Here is a 21,234-nt window from a genome sequence, read left to right as displayed (position 1 = left end):
AAGTGTTGGGATCACAGACATAAGCCACCATGCCCAGCCCTAGAGATATTTTCTGAATGCAAATAAAAGTCAATACAAACATATGTATGTATATATCTTTTCTGTCTCTCTTTTGTCAAGAATAGAGAAATGCTATATACACCTTGCTTTTAATTAGTATAATTTAGAAATCTTTTCATATCAATACATTAATAGTTTTTAATTTTTTTTACAGCTGCATAGTATTCCACTGTATGGATAGTCCATAATTTATTTAATCAGTTCTCTGTTGATGAACATTGAGTTTGTTGTAAAAATTTTTATTACAATAATACTGCAAGTAATATCTTTGTATTTAATTAATTTTAGCATTTCTATATCTGTAGCATAAATTCCTAGAAGTAGAATTGCTAGGTTAACGGGATAGGTAGTTGAAGCTTTGGTAAATACTACTAGACAGCCCACCATAAGAATTCTACTAATTCATATTCTCACCAACAATATATGAAAGGGCTATTTTTATGCAGTCTTGCAACATAATTTATTATTTAAACTTCTGGAATATTGTCGTTCTGATAGGTAGTGGGGGAATAACTTCATCTAGTTTTAATCTGTATGTTCATTACCATAAATGAAGTTTGACATCTATTTTTCTCCACTTATTTAGGAACCATATCGATATTCTCTTCTGTGAGTGATCTGTTCATACCTTTGTGAACATTGTAATTGGATGAATGATATTTCTTTTACTCTTAGGGATTTGTAGATACTTTTTCTATATGTGGGACATTAGCCCTTTGTGTTTCAGGTTGCCAATATTTTTGCCTAATTGTCATTTGTTTTTTACTTGGCTCATTTTTTTAATTCAGAAAATAGTCTTTTTATTCTTAAAGAGTGGATCTTGTAAAGTCTTTTCTTCCATGGCTTCTGGATTTTGTGTTAGTTAGAAGGGCTTTCAACATTCAAGGTTATAAAAGAATTCTCACAAATTTTTCTTTATTTATTTTACATTTAAATATTGAAACTATTTGAAATTTCAGACTCCTCTTTAAACCATTTCAAGCAAATATGTTGTTTGGATAGGGTCGCTAGATTTCACAAATTAAAATACATATGTTTATTTCAGATAAACAGCAAATAAATTTTTAGTACAAGTATGTCCCATGCAATATTGGGAGCTGTGCTTGGGAAATATTTATGCTAAATAATTATTCATTGTTTACGTGAAATTCAAGTTTAACTGGACATCCTGTATTTTATCTGGCAACCCTATGTTGGGAGCCACTATTCCATTTGCTTAGATACTTCGGTTTGATTTGAATCTCAATTTAGGCTATATCAGGGCCCTGCTATTTTTGTTCATTTGCTATTTAAAAGCTTAATGGTATTTTCTAGAATGTCTGCATGCATCTCTTAAAGATTCTGAAATTTGAGCATACAACTGGTGTTAGATTGAAATAAATTAATTTATTTACACATGTGTGGATAACTAATTCCCTTCTAACATTTTGTCCATTGTGTGCTACAAGAAAATCATTTCCAGGAGCAAGGAAAACTGGGGGCAGTAGAGAGCTAGTCACCTGTCTGTTTGGCTCCAATGAAACAATTGAGTTCCTAAGAATATTTGGTTATCAAAATAATTGTCTCAGTTATTGTTTCAAGGGGTTAGAGGCTAGAGTCTCAGATACGTATAACAGAATGATTTTTTTCCTTATAGGAGTTTAAATAATAACATTTTAAAATTATAAGTATATTCTGTTTGATTAAATCAAACAAAAACAAATCTAATGTCTCTTTTTTTCTGCTTTTGAAAACACATATTCAAGAGTCTTATCTCCCTTAGCACTCCTATTATGATTAACAAAGCACAATGTTGAGATAACACTCCTTTTCCCCCATAGAATTGTAGCAGAAATCATAACCATCATGATAAATCAAGACGGTGATGTTATTGAAGCAGCCAGTTTCTGATAATAGTATAGCCAAAGGAAGACAGTGCACTTACCTCTGTTTAATTTACTTGCTTGTATCTCATTAATCCACTCATTCAGTTATTCAACAAATATTTCCTGAGTGCCTACTACATGCTAGGCACTATGCTAGTTGTGAGGCTGAATAAAACAGCCATGGACTCTGTCCTCATGGAGCTTTGCAGGTGTGCTAGAGCCAGCCCCTACTGGCTGGTTGAAAGCCTATTTTTCAATTTTCAGGAACTTCATGAGCTTCAAAATTGGCAATGGTGAGAGTATTTATACGCAGAAATTAGCAATCACAACAAGTCAGGGCTTCCCATGCTGTTGTTTTTTTCTTCTCCCCATCCCTCCTTTTATTTAAATGAAGAGTTGGTTGTTGAACACTAATCAGCACAACACTGGGGTTACAGACGTGCTCCTGAACTCAGTCACCCTCCCTGCCTCTTGACCTCCACACCAGGATCCCACCGCACCAATACACTTTGCTTTTTACAAACAATAGCTTCTTGAAATGTTGAAGCAGTCAGACTATTATAAGATATTTTAGTTGACATATGTTATAAGTTGTTGGCCATATAAGCAAGCCCAAAGTAAAACTCCTAAAAGAAAATTTGCAATGTTAAAAAATCTATTAGCTATTGATTTATTTAGCTATTAAGATAGGACTAACAATAGTACCTCCTTCATGGAGGTATTGAGATTAAATTAGCTAATAGACGTAAAGTGCATTAGTAGAGAAGTGCTTGGCCCAGAGTAACATAGAATAAGCATCATGCAAGTCAAGACAAGGCCTTGTCTGTATTTAGGGTGCATAGTTTATGCAGACGAACTTTGTGCTGCTGATAGTGTGGAAGGTAGGAAGTAGGAAAACTTGAGCTGCACCTCTCAGCTTCATTCAATAAGCTAAAATGATCTCTTTAATTAAAAAAGATCCTCAAAGGATTTTAGATCTGGGATCTTAACTGCAGGAAGAATGACAGAACATTATATACTTAGAGTCAGGAGAAAGGCTATACTTACTTCTTTTTAATCATCTGATGGTTTTAAGGCTTTTAATGAAAAACGCTATTTTTTTCCCTCCCTTCTTTCTTCTCTCCTTAGCTTTCCTAAGTGAGTTAAGGCACTCTGAGTATGCCACACCCTGGTTCCCTTATTCTGTAAGAAGACCGCAGAAGAGAGAAGGAGTCCAGATGGCCCCAGGTAGGCTACTAATCCCAGGATTTTGAAATCTTGAGTCTGGCCTCTGGAAGAATTTCCCATTCTGTACAAAGATAAAGAATACACTGTTCCTTGTTCTGTTAACCTATTTTTATAAAAGAGAAGGATTTTTTTCCTCCCTACTGAAGATAAGTTTTACATGCAGATCCTATATGTATTTTGCTAGACATATGCCCAAGTACTTTTTCTTCTTTTTTGGGGAGGTGTTGTAAATGGTATTATTTCTTAATTTCAAATTCTAGTTTTTCAACGCTGGTATGTAGGAAAGCAATGAGTTTTGTATATTGACCTTATATCCTGCAACCTTGCTAAACCTGCTTAGTAGTTCCAAGAATTTTTTAAAGATTCTTTGGAGTTTTCTACTTTAATAATCATGTCACCTGTGGTAAAGACAGTTCACTTATCCCTTTTTAATATGTATACTTTTTATTTCTTTTTCTTATCTTACTGCACTAGCTAGGACCTTGAATAGGTTGGTGAAAGAGAATATCTTTATCTTGTTACCGATCTCAGGGGAAAGTATGCTATCTCTTTACTTTTTTATTTATTTATTTTTATTTATTTTTTATTATACTTTAAGTTCTAGGGTACATGTGCACAATGTGCAGGTTTTTTACATATGTATACGTGTGCCATGTTGGTGTGCTGCACCCATTAACTCGTCATTTACATTAGATATATCTCCTAATGCTATCCCTCCCCCCTCTCCCCACCCCATGACAGGCCCCGGTGTATGATATTCCCCACCCTGTGTCCAAGTGTTCTCATTGTTCAATTCCCACCTATGAGTGAGAACAGAAAGCATGCTATCTCTTACCATTAGGTAGGTTTGCTGTAGGTTTCCCGCTGCCCCCACTTTTTTTTTTTGAAACGGGGTCTCACTCTGTCACCCAAGCTGGAGTGCAGTGGCAGGATCTTGGCTCACTTCAACCTCTGCCTCCCAGGTTCAAGCAATCCTCCTGCCTCAGCCTCCTGAGTAGCTGAGATTACAGGTGCCTGCCACCACGCCCGGCTAATTTTTGTATTTTTAGTAGAGATGGGGTTTTGCCATATTAGTTAGGCTGGTCTCGAACTCCTGACCTCAGGTGATCCACCCGCCTTGTTCTCCTAAAGTGCTGGGATTACAGGCGTGAGCCACTGCACCCGGCACCCCTTTTTAAATTAAGAAAATCTCCTTATAGTTCTCATTCTTTGAGACCCACAGAATGGGAATGATCTGTTTTAATCTGATCTATCAAGAGATTTGATTTATGGTCATTCCTGTCAGGCTGGGATGGTTTGGAGATGGTAGAGGGAAAGAACTTTCCACCCCTGAACCCTGTGGTAACTGTTCTCTGAGTCAGCTCTCTGCCGTCTGTGGCCTCCATACCTCATCATGAAACCAGAGATCTCTAGCAGCTGCACTGGTGAAAGAGGCAGCAAGAGGTGGAGTGATCCACTCACCTTTAAATCTGAAGAGCTGCCACTTCTTACCTGTGTGAACTTGGATGAATCACAAAACCTCATTTCTAAAATCAGGACCTTGATTACATTGTAGGGACATGAAGATAGCCTGAAATGATAGTAACTCTAAAGTGCTCTACAAATGGATCCTTTAGATGACAACTTATTAGAGGGCAGGATCCATGTCAGTGCATTTTAGTATCCCCTAAATAGTCTGGGGCACAGTAAATGCTTAATCTGTATCTAATGATCGTGTTATAACATATATTTGTCCCTCTAAGATCTCACTGTTTGCCCTTGGGCTGTGTGGGGGGTACTACAGAGCGGGTGTTACCACAGGGGCGGTGTGTCAGAGTCTATGATTTCAGGCAAGTCACCAAAGCTCCCTAACCAATAATGGGACTCTTTAGGTAACTAAGTGAGAAGCCCCAGGTAAAGCTCTCTGCAAAATATCCGCTCTCTGTAAATGCTGAATTAATGCCAGTTGTTATTTTTACTTAGGTAAGATCTTTATTAGGGAACTAGAGAGGGAAAGCTGTGGGGTTTGGGTTTATTTGTTTGTGATTATTTATTAGTGTGTCCTTGAGGAAACTTTCTTCTTTGCTCATGGTTGACAACAGAGGGCAAAAATGAAGGCAAAATGTGGCCTAATGCTGCCAGTTGGCCGGTATTTTCATTTGTACAGATTCACTAGTTTTCTTCTTTTCCTAGTGTCCTCTAGCCCACTAGGTGACACTGTTTACTCATCTATGGTACCCCATTTAGGCCTTTCCACAAATCTTATTTAAAAGTAGCATGTTTTGTTTGGGGTGCTGGGGAGGGGGAAAGCATGTTGAGAAAGAAAATATAAATGAACCGCCAGTGGCCAAACTTTGAGGTACAATTAGGGGCCAATTGTCATCTATGGTTATGTGATGTTATGGGCTAGTTTCAAACTATTTTTTAACGAATTTTAAGAGCAACATGCAATTAGTTTCCAATTCTATTCCAAGAAATGAAGGAAAATTGACTTCCCCTTCCCAAGCCGTCACCAAACCAAAGGATAAAATAAACGGCTGTGGCTTTGAATGTAGAGTTGAGTAGATGCTCTTGAATGATTGTTTCCACCTCATTCTTCAATGATAGTTAATGAGGGCACAGACAACTAATAAGCAGTGGAAGCAGCTTCTAGGCTAAGCTTAAATTGGGCCTTCAAATCTAATCAAAATTAGTCACTGCTGAGAAGAAACCAAATGTGGTGTGTCCATTTGGATGTGGAGTTTGGAGAGGCCCTCCTTGTTTTCCAGGTCAGTTATGATTCCATTTCTGCATTGCTATATTGCTACACACTCACAGGAAGATGACATTTTTTTGGATCCCATCCAAATGAAACTTGTGATGATTCTAAAATGACATATGTAACTTTTGGATAGAAAAAAAATAGAAAATGAATTTCTTGCTTTGCATTTTCAGACTGTGAGCCATGGGAAGCGTGTCAACCATGTCAAACCAAAGGATCAAGAAATCGAAGATTCCGTTCACTTGCCTTGGAGTTTGAGGTCTGTGTTTTCTATTTATCCTCACCTCTTCATTGTCTATTATAACTTTAAAATTAACTAATTTATGCTGCTTCTGTTTATAAACTTAGTTTTTTTTTTTGTCTTTAGAAGTAACACAACTAAAATTCTCTAACAAATATTTCCCAGTTCAGAATTTTCCTAAAGCTTTCCTGGCCTCCCTGGCTAATGAGCTCCAATTTTCTTTGCTTTTCTGTGTGCCTACCAGCACGCACCACCGTGAGTTGGTGTGTGATAAACAGCTTAATATAGTCACAGTTTTGGCAGCTAACTTTTGGATGACTGTCACAAGGCCCCCTAAAATTCGAATTAAACAGATTTAAAATGAACAGGCAAACTCCTGTGCTTGAGAAAAGAGGATATTTTCATATGTTGTGAGCAGTAGTTAACCCAATGTCTTCTATGTATTTATGCCCTGATTTATTTAAGTAACAGTAATAACTTTAATCATTATTAGCAGGAGCACTGTTAAATACTAAGCACCTCTCTCTCTGAAATGGGACTTCTTCCAGAAAAACTCTTTATGTGAAACCAACACTGTGTAATCAACAGTTGCATGAAGAAGTCTGGGGAGCAGAACATATAACAACAGCCTCTGTTCTCTACGCATAGCAGAACGGTAGAGGCTGAAACATGCATTTTGTTGTTTGATTTGGTGTGTAGAGCACCCGGGACATCTGGGATTTGCTTCCTCGAATCTCCAGCTTGCATGGTCCTCTGAAGAAGAAAGGAGAGCGCAGAAAAAAAAAAAAAATGGAAGAGGAGGACAGAGAAAAATTCAGGTCTGGCTTTGGTACATTTGAATTCTAGCTGTCTGGGGCATTCTCCCAAATAGCGAATGCTAATTATACTGAGTGTGTCAAATTGTGTCGTATTTTTGTAAATCAAACAAATGTTCCCAGGAGACAGGCGGGAGGCCACCAAACCCTATTCATTTATGATGCAACCTGAATTTAAAGCCAGGACTCTAGAGGGGATAGGTTACCGTGAGTTTATTTCATCTTCTGACACGTGTCTTGCACCTTCAATGTTACCCTGACATAAGGACTGCAGGCTTTCACATAATGCTTTCATTTAAACAGTTACTATGCTACTAGAGATGGCCATAGCACTTTTTAGAGACATTGAGGATAAACATATTGTTTTAAGGGACATAGGTTGTAGGGCTTTTCTCCGGGAAAGGAGAAATAGATCATAGTGCCGGATCGTTCTTCCTAAAACACCTCTGAGAGCATTTTCCCCTTGCTCTTCAAATCCTCCATGCTTTGCCCTTGTTTACTAAATGATGCCTAAACTCCGCAGAGGCAAAGCGTTCCCAACCTGGTGCTCACTGTCACCTGTATCTCACATGCTGACCAGATGGGACTCTGCCACGTTTCATGGATGGATGTCATGGATCTGACTCTCCCAGTCTTTGCTGACGCCTGTCATTCCTAATTCCTCGGAGGCCCTCAGGGACTCTCCTCCCTAAAACCTATCTCTTAATCATTGAAATCCGGCTCACCATTAAAGGACCAGTATAAATACCACCTTCTTCAAGAGGTTCACCTTACTTCTTCTCTGTCTCCAGCTAGAAATAATTTTTCATTTTTCTTTACTTTGTGTTTTTTAATAGCACATGAATACTGCTTTGGTTGATAGGTATATCTGTAGGTAGCATCTTTTCTACAAGACAACAAGCTCCCAGGAGCTGGGGATTAGATAATCTGCATCTGCCTCAGATTTGCACAGCATCATGTACAGAATACGTGGTTATAAATATTTTTTGAGTAAACGAATGACATAAAACATACACACTCTCTTGCTGGACTAATTTCAATCGTTGTGTCTAAGGGTCAATGATATAAAATAACAGAATCAAAAAATAAAGGAATTAGGAGTATATTTCTTTGTATAGGTTTTGCTTAAATGATCCTTCAAGCATTTACATTCTTTCAGATGTGCTTGACACACAGTGGGTGCTCAGTTGACCAGCTCACAGCTGGCTGAATGGAATATTACAACAAATGAGTTTCCACAACGAGGTAGAGAGTTTTTAATCAGACATCTTTGAATTTATAACTGGAGTTGAACTTGAGCTTATGAACAATTTTTCCAGGTTTACACAAAAACCAGAAAGCTTAAAAAACAGAATGAAATGAATAATTTCCATTTTTGATACACATGCACATTTTTGATGCACAAAAATAAGAAACATGTTTAAATGTCATATGAACTAGCATTTTTAAAGATCACTTCTTGTATGCCAGGCACTCTGCTCATCAGTTTATATGCACTTTCATTTGACTTCTCAATAATTATTATTGTTATTTATAATAAATAACAAAACTGAGTCTTAGAAAAGTTAAGTAAGTTGCTGAGAGACACATAGCTAGTAAATGGCAGAACCAGGATTCAAATGCAGGTTGACTAATTCCAGTGTGTATGTCCTACTGCCTCTTTGTGCAAAGTTACATCCTTCCAGAAGAGAATGCAGTATAGTGTCCCTTGTGCAGTGTTAGAAGTGGTAATTCTAATTCAGCTCAAACCTTCAGCTCAAACCTTCTCAGTGCCCCTGTTTTACAGATGAAGGAATTGAGGCCCAGATAGGTTAAGTGAGTTATTAGCATCACAGACCTCATGAGATCTGAGATTAGACTGTAGGCATCTGGACTCCCAGTCTAGGAGATTCCTGTGGGAAGATGGTGCATTATCACACAGATTTGAATATACATGGATCTAGCCAGTTTCCCTTCAACATAAACCCTATGTGTAGTGAAAGACAGAGGTGGCTTAGCGAACCCTAGGATGATGGTAGTGCTGTCTGCTTTATAAAGGGGTCTGATTGCTTCTCTTTTCACTCATTGGCTAATCCAGTGGCACTCATTTCAATGTGGCATCTATGTGATTTATTTATACTGAACTTTCCGGATCACTGACCAAGTCAACCAAGGGTGCCAAAGTTGACCATTCATGCACAGAAGACTGAGACAGTACCTCTTTTTTGACTGACTTTGCTTTCTTATATAGCAAGCAGGGATTTAAGAGCTGGCCCAGGTGTCTGTTGAGTGTGTAGTGCCATTTGGAGAGGCCTCACCTCTACTGGGGGACCACAGGTGTCTAAGATGTTCACAATGAAAAGTCTCTTAGGGTTAAAGCATTTTCTTAGCTAAGGATGCTGAGATTGTGGAAACAAAATGAAATAAATGAACAACAACAACAGCAGCAGCAAATCATTTGGAATCAGAAATCTGAAGGACTGGTCTGCAAAGGGTAAAATCTTAGGGTGAGTGTTGAGTGTTGCTTCTTTCCAAGTTAAGCAGGTGATGGCCCTGCCTGTATTCCGCAAGGGAGACTCTAAGCACTCAGGTTTCCAGATGTTGAGGCAGGATTTGAAGTCAGAAATGACTCTGTCTCTTAGTTCTGAGTGATCATGGAAAAGCGACTTAGTCTGTTTGGACCTCAGTTTCTTCATCTGTAAAACACTACAAATCTGGGTCGGGAGGGCAGTGGGGTGCTGCGGAGATTAGATTAAATTGGACAATGCATCTGAAAGCTCTTAGTAAATGCAGTGGTATGTACCCACCTGTTTTACATTAATGATGAATTGACGAATTTAGGAGGTCCACATAAAAATGAAAATATACATTTTGGGAGAGCAAACAAATTCAGTTATTTTTACATTCACATTATCTTTTAAAAACATTAATTTCGTGATAAAAATGACTCTGGGTGAATGGGAAGTAGGTAGGGGCATTTCTCTGGCTGGGGTAGGTGGGAGGCAGGAGGAGAATGAAGTCAGGAGCCAGAACCTTATCTAAGGGAGGTTGTGAACGGCTAACCCAGGTGAAGGCCACGGGGTGGGTGAAAAGGGAAGAGTAATAAGGGGGTCAATCACTTCACTGTTTGTCTCAGGGCTGTCTTTCTGCAGGTGTCTGAGTTACTTCAGGTGGTCTTTCTCAGTCACTGGGCTTTTAAATTGCCAATATCAAAATTACTGTGGTGATGCAGCAACTTATAGATCTTGCAGTTATCAGATAACAGAGCCTGGTATCCTAGTAGCAGGAGCACTGAGGGGAAATAAGACTGAAATAAATTTTAATGGACCTCTCTATCTTCCAATTGTGTTTCGCACACCTTCGACTTCTGTTTGGAGAGGTGAAGTTAAGTTATATTTTACATTTTTAATTTCAGAGAGGAGCAAACCTATTTTATTTTTTATTTTTTTTGAGACAGTCTTGTTCTGTTGCCCAGGCTGGAGTACAGTGGCGCAATCTCGGCTCACTACAACCTCTGCCTCCCAGGTTCAAGCGATTCTCCTGCCTCAGCCTCCTAAGTAGCTGGGACTACGGGCATGTGCCACCATGCCCGGCTAATTTTTTGTATTTTTAGTAGAGACGGGCTTTCACCGTGTTAGCCAGGATGGTCTCGATCTCCTGACCTCGTGATCCACCCGCCTTGGCCTCCCAAAGTGCTGGGATTACAGGTGTGAGCCACTGTGCCCGTCTAGCAAAACTAAATTTTTAGGGTGATTTTGTCTTTACATATAGGGTAACTCCCAACACCAGACAGATGCAAATATCAGGTAATAGAAATCATTATGGCATCTATTCTGTATTTTATACCTTTCTTGACAAAGGATAAATTTGGGGTCTAAAAAATCCTATAGCATCCATAAAATGTTTTCTATCCTCTGTGCATATTTAAACCATCCTAAACAAAAATGAAGTTCTCCTGTCTCTGAGAGCAGACTCCCAGTGTCCCTTGAAAACTCTCTTCAATATTTTGCTAGCGTCCCCGCTGCATGTTTAGCCCCATTGGTGTTACTTTTTCCCTGATTGAAGATGGAGACTAGCTTATTGCCACACTTCCTGTGGTGACACTTTGTGTCATTGCATCTCTGTCACTTACCATTGTCCTTCAATTAGAGTTTGTTGAATGAATGAATGAATGAAAAAGTACATGAATGAATGAATGAGTGAATGATTTTTGCTTCTAATGTACTCCATTGGCATGTCTCCTTTTCAGTCAGAATAATTCTAGTTCTTTCAAGTTTTATAAGGAATCTACGTTCTTTTTGAACACCAAAACCTTTTGGTTGGCTCTTTACTTAATGCTCTCTCTGTTTTTCATGTTCCTCTTTGGTTTGAAGTCCAGAATTGGAGACCAGTGAAGTCTATCAGGTAAAAATGCTAAAACTCTTAGTAATTTATAGAATACAGTAAAAAGCGTCAGTTCTTAGGACTCTGTGGCTATAACTGACTCAGGTCTAGCTTGTAGGCTTTGGGTCTTGAAACGTTTGAGTTGAAAGGGATTGAAGGAATTATTATTAAGTGGTTTTGTTCTTTTGTTTTTGGTCTTGTCAGTTAGTTTTGATGTAATGATTAATTAATGTGGCTAAGGCAAAAGTCAAATATTTACAGATGAAATATGATGTCTAGGGTTTGCTTTAAAAAAAAAGCAGGAAACGAGGGGCAAGTTAAAGCAATAGAGATGAGACCAGATATATTGATAATTACTGAAGCTGGATTACTTATATTACTCTCACTACCTTTATAAATATATTTTTTCTTTCTTTCTTTTTTTTTTTCTGCAGAGTCAAGTGAACATTTATTTTTGTGCCTTTCTTCCTATGTGCATTTCAAGTCTTTTTCAAAACAAGGCCCCAAGAATCTCCAGATTCAGTTATGTCCCTGGGCTTGGTCGACTCCTGCAATAGTCTTAGGGAGCCTTGCACAAATGCTAGAGTTACTCATTTAGTAGCATTAAACCTTAGGAAAGAAGATGCAACAAAGCAAGACTCCTTCCTCCATGGAATGTGCTGATTTCAGACGAGACGGCAGCCAATGTGGAAAACGCTGGAATTTTTCCTTGTAACTGGACTGTGATGAGAGGTGCTTGCCATGAACATAGCTACTGTCTTTTCTTTGACCCTTCCTTTCCAGTTTTTGAAGATAAAGCAGGAAATAATCTTCTCTGAAGATACTTGATAAAAATTCCCCAAAAAACAAAAACACATGCTTCCACTTCACTGATAAAAATTTACTGCAGTTTGGCACCTGGGTCTAGTTCAGCAGGGGGATGAGCTGATTGATGCGTTCACCCCAATAGCCAGATGTACTCATCTCCTTGAGGATGCCCACTCTATTTTTGGTAGCATGGCGGGCCACTGAGAGGTGGAAAGGGTGCAAGAACCATGAGATCTCCTGAAAATGCTTCCCTGGGAACACAATTTCATGAATGAGGTCTTCCAAGCAAATGACACCAAACTTCCCCAGATGCTCCTCAATCGCTGTGTTGTCTGTCAGAAGGATGGTCTTATTCTTGACCTTGGCTTGTCCACATTTCAAAATAAGTTCCCAGACAGACTTCAGATTTGGAAATCCCCAGGTCACACAAGGTTCTATTATATGCAGCATTTTTAGGTTCTGAGGGGTGATTTTTACAAAGACACCACTAAAAATTTTCTTTAGGCAAAGTCTTGCAATGGTTCTCTGCACCAGTAAACTCACTCCATCAGTCCTTTCGACGCGTACAACAAAGGCCAAGGAATGTTTATCTGGCAATTCCAAGTCATGAGGTTTCACTTCTAGTCGTCAAAGACTCACCTTGCCACGTTTCTGCCACCAGGAATCATGTAGAAATAATTCCAGTCGCTTAAACCTGGCCCTTTTCCTTTCCTCTGCTCCTTCTTTGCCAAAAGTGCCTGCTTTGCCTGGGTGGCTTTGAGGGCTTGATAAGCCTTCCTCTTTTTCAGGAGATTTTCTGGAACCAAAGAGATTTTTCTTTGCTCTTGCTCCACCATCTTTCTAGTGTTGCAGCTACTCGAGATTTTTTTCATAATACAAAGTTAAGAAAAATACATTTAGACAAATTTAATCATTCTAGATGAGAAAAACCAAGAGCCAACATCACAGAGCTAACAAAACGGAGACTGGGACTAGAAGGCAAGTCCTCTGTCTCCCATTGACATGCTGTTTCTGGTAAACCATGTATCAGTTCAGCTTGTTGTGCTCTCCCTATAGACTTTATTTTTGTCATCATCATCCTGGTAATAATAACTTCAACATGCAAAGGCCATTAACAATTCTAGTCTACTTCCAACCTAACTTAGTTTACCATCCCCTGTGATTTTAATAAGCATAAAAATTTCCCTACTCCAGGTAACTATCAAAAGAGAAAACAATGTTGATATATCTCTTTGTTCTGGCATTCTTTGGAACAAAAATAAAGGATTGTTAGGGAAAAAAACCCAGACAAACATATGTGCACGGAATTTCAAATAAGGAATAGTCACTAAACATATTTAAACTTTTAAACAAGAAATTGCACACTACAACAGAATCTAAATAATGTCCCAGAAGTAATTACTAATTTAAGTGTGTAATAAAATGATAAAACGCTTTGATAGAGCTCTGGCCTGCGGAGTCTCTGTGATACATCCAGCATCTTGGCAGCCATCCCAGGCCCAGAGTGGCTTTGAGTTTGGAATGCTTATTTCATCAGAAGCCAGGACCATCTCAGGAAGTCACCTGTGCCCAGATCACTCAGGGTTACTTGGTTTTATCCACGTTCCTCTGGAAAAAGAAACAGCGAGCATTTCTTCATTTGAAGGAAAGGAATAGGGGTTGGTCTAAAGAAGGGAGGAGAAGGAGAATTTTGTGTGTACGGGAGGCTGAGAGTGGGTGTGGGAGGAAATAGTTGGGGAGTTTACTCATTTGGGTAACCCTAAGGTAAATACCGTGAAATGGTTAACAGCAAACTGTCAGAGTAGCGTAGCCAGAATACAAATGTGTTAGTAGGAAGCGTTGTCAGGTGATTTACTCAGGTGAGGAGAAGTACTTCAGGGTGAGCCCTAACTAAGAAGTTGCCTTCCTGTTCAGAACCAGGGAGATTATGAGTGAGATGGCTCCATAAACCAGTGAGTGCCATAAGGAGGAATTTCTAAACTAATGTGGAATTCAAATGGCACTCACTTCCTTAAATAGGTTTCAAAACATTTTGGATTAGGTTTAAGACAGCTCCTTTAAGTGATTTGTACTTCATAGATGAGCCACAAGTATTCCGTCCATTTTTCCCCAATCAGAATTAATTCTCTCTGCTCATAAGATGCATGTCATCAGCATAAAATTATTCTCCTCCCCATACTTTTTTGATTGTACCCTCCAATTCCCAAGGTGATTTAAAACTTATAAAAAGAAGTTCATATTAACGATGGATTTCAATTTTAAACAAGCTTCTCAGTGAGAACCAGTTTGACATGAAAGCAAACTTCCAAGTGAATTGTGTATTCATTTAAAGTTTAGGAAAAAAATAAAAACAAACCCTGCTTTACTCCCACCCGGCGTGTAACTCCAGGTCACCACCCCTGGAACATTGTGCCTTTGAGCTTTGGACTGGATTTGCTTCTGAGGTTAAGAGAAGTGTGTGGCAGATGTTGGGAGGCAGTTGGGGGTGGGGGTGGGGAGCAGGGATGAAGGGGCTGCCAGATGTTGAGCGGGAGGGTGGAGTGTGAGGATAAAAGCCTGCCAGATGTCTGCAGTGCAGAATGTTAGGCACCTGCTTTCCATGATCTTCAGAGGATGATTTATATCACATAAGTAGGATCTCATAAAGGTCCCCCCCAAATAAATACAGAATTCAGGGCTCCAGTAATGATCCTCTGTATGGTTTCTTGCCTCACAGTATGTCTTTTTTAAAATTCAAGTTGAGGGTTATGTGAACGAAAATACACAATCAACCAATGTATTTGTAAATAAAAGGGGGGGCTTTATATTGAAATCTGTTGTTCTAAAGTATAAAGACAATCACCTTTTCTTTTCTATTTATTTTATCTTTCCAATAAGACATGATTTGCTCTTCTCTCTCCCCATGATGGATTTAATAGATTTATTCATCAAGTTTTCTAAATTTAGACACCAAACTGATGTTTTTCTCCCACTGCTTAATTTTATTCTTAGCAGCACTTACATAAAGCCAGGCAGTGAAAGATATGGCAAAACTACTAACTTGCTGTGATCTGGAATGCACTTATAGAATAAAATAATAACGAAGATTGATATACCAGGGAGATTTCATACCAAGTGTCCCTACTGAAATCTGTGTTATGCTTTTGGTTTTTCCCCACAGTGCTTTTGGCCACATGTTTCCTGTGGTTTTTAGGAGTCTAGGTTTTCCTTACAATGCCTGGACTAGACTCAGTTCTGAGGGCATAGATAAGCCATATAAAAGAAAATATGTGGATCTTATAATTTCCTTGCATTTTAGGAAACTTTAGTGTTTTCTAGGACTAGATTTGATTAAAGCAGGTTAAATTTCACTCCTTGATCTCATTTGAAAGCCTTTGAAATAATTGTATTTGCACTGTTGGTGGGAGTAAAAATTATTTCAGTCATTGTGGAAGACAGTGTGGCAATTCCTCAGAGACCTAAAGACAGAAATACCATTTGATCCAGCAATCCCATTACTGGGTATATACCCAAAGGAATATAAATCATTCTATTATAAAGATACATGCATGCTTATGTTCATTGCAGCACTATTCACAATAGCACAGACATGGAATCAACCCAAATGCCCATCAATGGTAGACTAGATAAAGAAAATGTGGTACATATATACCATGGAATACTGTGCAGCCATAAAAAAACAAGATCATGTCCTTTGCAGGGATATAGATTGAGCTGGAGGCCATCATCCTTAGCAAACTAACACAGGAATATAAAACCAAATACTGCATGTTCTTACTTATAAGTGGGAGCTAAATGATGAGAATACATGGACACACAGAGGGAAGCAACACACATTGGGGCCTACTGGAAGGTGAAGGGTGGGAGGGGGAGAGGATCAGAAAAAATAACGAATGGGTACTAGGTTTAATACCTGGGTGATGAAATAATCTGTACAACAAACACCCACGACACACACTATTACCTATGTAACAAACCTGCACATGTACCCCTGAACTTAAGTTAAAAAAAGAGAAATAATTGTATTTGGTGAATTGGAGGGTGAATTAAGAGATGGAAAGATTGAGAGAGAAACTATATTTGTCCCAGTGGCCCCTCAATCTTCAGAAAGCTCAGGCTTGTTATTCTTCCTGCACCACAGTTAGCAGTGTTGATCATTGCTCCTCTAGACTGCACTGGCATTCAAGCACTCAGTAAATAGTTATTGAGCACCTAGGAGGTACCACTCTGCTAAATTCTGGGAATACAGTGCGGAGAGAGGTTTCTTTCCTCTTAAAACTCCAGTGTACAGGGGAAGATAGACATTGAGCAGATAATTGTTGAAATACTTATTCACAAGGGGTAAGTTCTGAAAGAAAAGCGAATAATATGTGCTATGAGAAAGATAACAGGGGGGACTTTGATAGATGTCATCAGATAACCATGGAACAGATTGCTTTATGACTAGGCAAATCGCTTCCTCATTTGGAATCATCAGACCACTCGGTTAGGCAAGTCCGCTTTAAAATATGATGGAATGCAAGCATTTTGTCAGGTGGTACTTTCTTGTTTTCCAAGAAAACGAGAAAATCTTTTTTTGGCCTGTACTCCAGATTCATCCAGGGCCAATTCCATAGTTGAAACTCATTTTTACATTCAGGCTCTGGATTTTTTTTTCTAAATAAAAATTTAATTTTAGAATAGTTTTAGATGTATAGAAAAGTTGCGAAGATAGTACAGAGAGTTCCCATATACACCCCACTCAGTTTCCCCTAACATTTTATGTTAAGATGGTATGTTTGTCACAATTAATGAACTAATATGATACACTATTATTAACTGAAGTTCATGTTTTTATTTATATTTCCTTAGGTTTCACCTAATGTTCCTTTTGCTCCAGAATCCTGTCCAGTTTAGTTTCCTTGACTTTGGCGGTTTCTCAGATTTCTCTTGTTTTTGATGACCTTGATGGTTTTTGAGAAGTACTGATCAGGCATTTCATAGGATGTCTCACTAGGGGAACCCTCATAATTTTCCCATGATTAGACTGGGCTTACAAGCTTTTGGGAGGGAAACTACAGAGGTAAAGTGCCATTCTCATGATGTCATATCAAGGGTACTTACTATCGACATTGCTTATCATTGTTGATGTTGACCTTGATTGCCTGCTGAGATAGTGTTTGTCAGGTTTCTCTGCTGTAAAGTTCCTCTTCCCCACCCTTTTTCATACTGCGCTTTCTGAAGGAAGTTACCATGTGCAGTCTGTACTTAAGGAGTTATATTTCACCTCCTTGAGGGTGGAGTATCCACACAAGCTATTTGGCAGTCTCCTGCATGGGAAACTTGTCTATTCTTCCTCATTTATTTCTTTAGTCAATCATTTATTTATATCAGTATTGACTCACGGATATTTATTTTATACTTTGGGCTATAATCCAACACTATTTAACTTTGTGTCTCAAATTGTTCTACCTTTGGCTAGAAGCTCTTTCAGTTGGCTCTTATGCCCCTTAGACATAAGTGTATCTGTGTGTGTTTGTGTGTGTGTGTGTGTCTTCTTCAAACTTTTTTTTTTCCAGTACTTCGTTACTTTGGCCCTAGAAGATGGTCCAGGCTGATCTTGTATTTTTCCTGCTAAAGTTCTGGAATCAGCCATTTTTCCAAGGAGCCCTGTTTTTTTTTAATTTTTAATTTTTTTAATTTTATTAGAGAATGGTACTGGGAGCCAGGATCTGTGTAGTTCTCCTGGTTTGTTTTTCACACTATAAATCGCCTGTGAAATAGTCTGGACAGGAATGTGGGGTGGAGAAGGAAGTCTGAGATTCAGAGTCAGGCCTGATATCTATTTCCCATATTTCCCACTTGCTAACTGCAGAGCCCTGGACAAATAATTTAACCTCTCAGAATCTCACCTTTCTCATCTATAAAATGGGCATATTATTTACCTCTCGTGATTATTGTGAGAATAAGAAAAAGGATTTATAATGGGCCTGACACAGAGCATCTATTCAAAAAGTCATTTCTATGGAGCAGGGTAGGTCCATATGTGTGTCCCCACCCTGGAGTTCGCTGAATACCAAGGAAAATAGATGTTTAATTTTTTAAATTACATAAACAAAACCATATTATCCATGAAGGAAATAAAAAAGAGGATGTTTTACTTACAGTCCTACTACCCTAACACATGTTCCCTTTTAGTCTCTGTCAATACATACTTACTGAAAATATATTTTCATCATGTTGAATATAATCAGAGAAATAACATTTTAACATAATGTATATGGTAATAATAAAATAGCCTCACTTATTAGGTGCTTATCCTGTATTTGACTTTTACATGGATTGTTATAATCTCCATTTTATGGCTGAGAAAACTAAGGTACAAATAGGTTAACTACCTTTCCAGAAGGCACACAGCCAAAGAGAGGGGAAGACAGGATTTGAACTGAGATCTGTCTGATGCCAGAGCTGGAATCTTTAATCATTGTTACATTTTCTCTTTTATGTAGATACCCCCACCTTCCAGTCATATGTTAATACACAGGCATACATATTAATTTCTTTCTTTTCTTTTCTTTTTTTTTTTGAGACAGAGTCTTGCTCTGTCACCCAGGCTGGAGTGCAGTGGCCCTATCTTGGCTCACTGCAACCTCTGCCTCCCAGGTTCAAGCAATTAGCCTGCCTCAGCCTCCCGAGTAGCTGGGATAACAGGTGCCAGCCACAGTGCCTGGCTAATTTTTGTATTTTTAGTAGAGACGGGGTTTCACCATGTTGGCCAGGCTGGTCTCAAACTCCTGACCTTGTGATCTGCCTGCCTCAGTCTCCCAAAGTTCTGAGATTACAGGCGTGAGCCACTGCGCCTGGCCCATATTAATTTCTTTATGTCACATATGCTGTCTACCATGCTAGAGGCATTAGATGATGTTGGTTTTAAAAAGATGAATTGCTTACATCCCCCATCTTTTTTTAAAGGTGTTTAGGATATTATAGGATTAAAGGTGTTTAGGATATTAAAGGTGTATAGGGGATATTACACATAAAGAGGGCTGCAGTGCAGTTCTTCCAGAGCTACACAGATTTTGGAGTTTTGAAAAAAGAATGCTTATACTTGCCCAGTGACACCAGAGAGAGTTTGATGGAAGAGGTGACATTCAAACTGAGACTTGAAGGATGGGCCAGGTTTAAATGGGTAGGTTTGTGGATAGTAGGGGCATTTCAGCCAAATGAAATAGTAAACATAAAATTGGATAGGCTTGTGATAGACTACATCACTAAACAGCAGATATTCATCTTATTTTCCAAACTGTACAGGGAGGAGCATGCTCCCTTACCTCCAGTGACTTGGGCTTGGCCCTGTAACTGTCTTGGACCATCGAAATGTGGGTGGAAGTAGCAGCATGGTATTTGTGAGTACAGACTTCAAAAGATGCCAGCCCTCTTGAAGCTTCTTCCCTCTGTCTCGAGAACAGCTCGTCTCAGGTAACTGTTGCACCTTCAGCCTGAGGTCTGGAATGAAGGCACGTGGCAGCAAACCTGAAAGTGCTCTGGCTTAAGTCCAGCCTTGCCCGGATCAGCCCAGCTGAAATCAGCCAAATGACAGCAGATGTACAAACCTGGGAGTGAAAATAAATGTTAGTTTTTATGAATTCCTGAGATTTTGGGGGCTGCTTGTTACGCAGAATAATCTCAGCAGAAATCTGATTAATATTAGGCCAAAAAGGATAGGCCAAATTAGAAGAGAAACTAGTTGTCTAGATTGGCTGAAGAATATACATGCAAGCCTGCACCTGTGTGCAGAGAAGAATTTTAACTTAACACATGAAAATAATGAATAAGATGACTCAGACTTCATTGGGTTTGGCAGCCAAAATGGCCAAGATTATTTTACAAGCATCTTATATAGGATTTATTTAAAAATATACAGAATCAAGGACTTGGAATAAAAGCACAGAATGGCTCAGGTATTTTTCCTTTTCTTCCTCACTACTTTACTCTTATTATTTATTTATTTATTTATTTATTTTTTGAGTTGGCGTCTCGCTCTTGTTGCCCAGGCTGGAGTGCAGTGACATGATCTCGGCTCACTGCAACCTCCACCTCCTGGGTGGAGCAATTCTCCTGCCTCAGCCTGCTGAGTAGCTGAGATTACAGGCAGCTGCCACCATGCCCGGCTAATTTTTGTATTTTTAGTAAAAATGGAATTCCACCATGTTGATCAGGCTGGTCTTGAACTCCTGACCTCAGGCGATCTACCCTTCTCGGCCTCCCAAAGTATTTTACTCTTTTATGGGGCCCAGCACATACCAAATCTAGAATAAACATTAGGGACATGGGTCTTCCCTCAAACAACCGTACAGTCAGTTGAATAAGCAAGATAGATAAGTACACAGGAAATACAAGGGGAGTGCTTGAACACGAGAAAGCAGCAGGATTTGAAGTAAGGAAAGAATATGATGCTTTTTTAGCTTCATGATGTAAAGGAGATATGCTAGCAAGAGGTTAACCTGGCAGTATGATGGGTATGATTAATTTATAAATACCCTATCCCGAGGCCAGGTAATTACTAAGGGTTCTCTATGTTCTTTAGTTGGCCACCTTCAGAGTCCAGCAACATAAATGCATATTGCTGGTGATTGACAAGACACCTGGATGCTTAGCCCATGGTAGAACCCTGGTGGGAGGAAATAAAGTATTTTTAAAGCCAAAGAGGTGTGGAAGAAAAAAGATTGAGTGGGTGGCTCTGTAGGAAAGGAGGGGGGACCTTCTTGGGAAGGTCCTAGAGTATAAAGCTAAAACTTTATGCCAGTTGGAGTGGTTGGAGATGGGTGGAATAGAATAGAAATTCCTTTCTTTAATCTGTATCCCTCATAGATTCAGGTTGGATGATGTCTCCAACTTAACAGTAAAAGAATGTGATTTTGGTCGGGCGCGGTGGCTCACGCCTGTAATCCCAGCTCTTTGTGAGGCTGAGGTGGGCAGATCACGAGGTCAGGAGTTCAAGACCAGCCTGGCCAACATAGTAAAAGTGTGTCTCTACTAAAAATACAAAAATTAGCCAGGCATGGTGGTGCGTGCCTGTAGTCCCAGCTACTTGGGAGGCTGAGGCAGGAAAATCACTTGAATCCAGGAGGTGGAGGT

The 21,234-nt window shown here is 39.1% G+C and overlaps 1 pseudogene; it reads right to left on the bottom strand.

Annotated features, from left to right (window-relative positions):
• Positions 1-12,181: 12,181 nt before the first annotated feature.
• LOC112132744 (large ribosomal subunit protein uL30-like 1) lies at positions 12,182-12,974 on the bottom strand (annotated as a pseudogene).
• Positions 12,975-21,234: the final 8,260 nt, after the last annotated feature.

Source organism: Pongo abelii, chromosome 2 (assembly GCF_028885655.2).
Source record: "Pongo abelii isolate AG06213 chromosome 2, NHGRI_mPonAbe1-v2.0_pri, whole genome shotgun sequence".
Classification (NCBI taxonomy): domain Eukaryota; kingdom Metazoa; phylum Chordata; class Mammalia; order Primates; family Hominidae; genus Pongo; species Pongo abelii.
The sequence above is the reverse complement of the archived record's forward strand: the minus strand, read 5'-3'. Positions and strand labels throughout refer to the sequence as shown.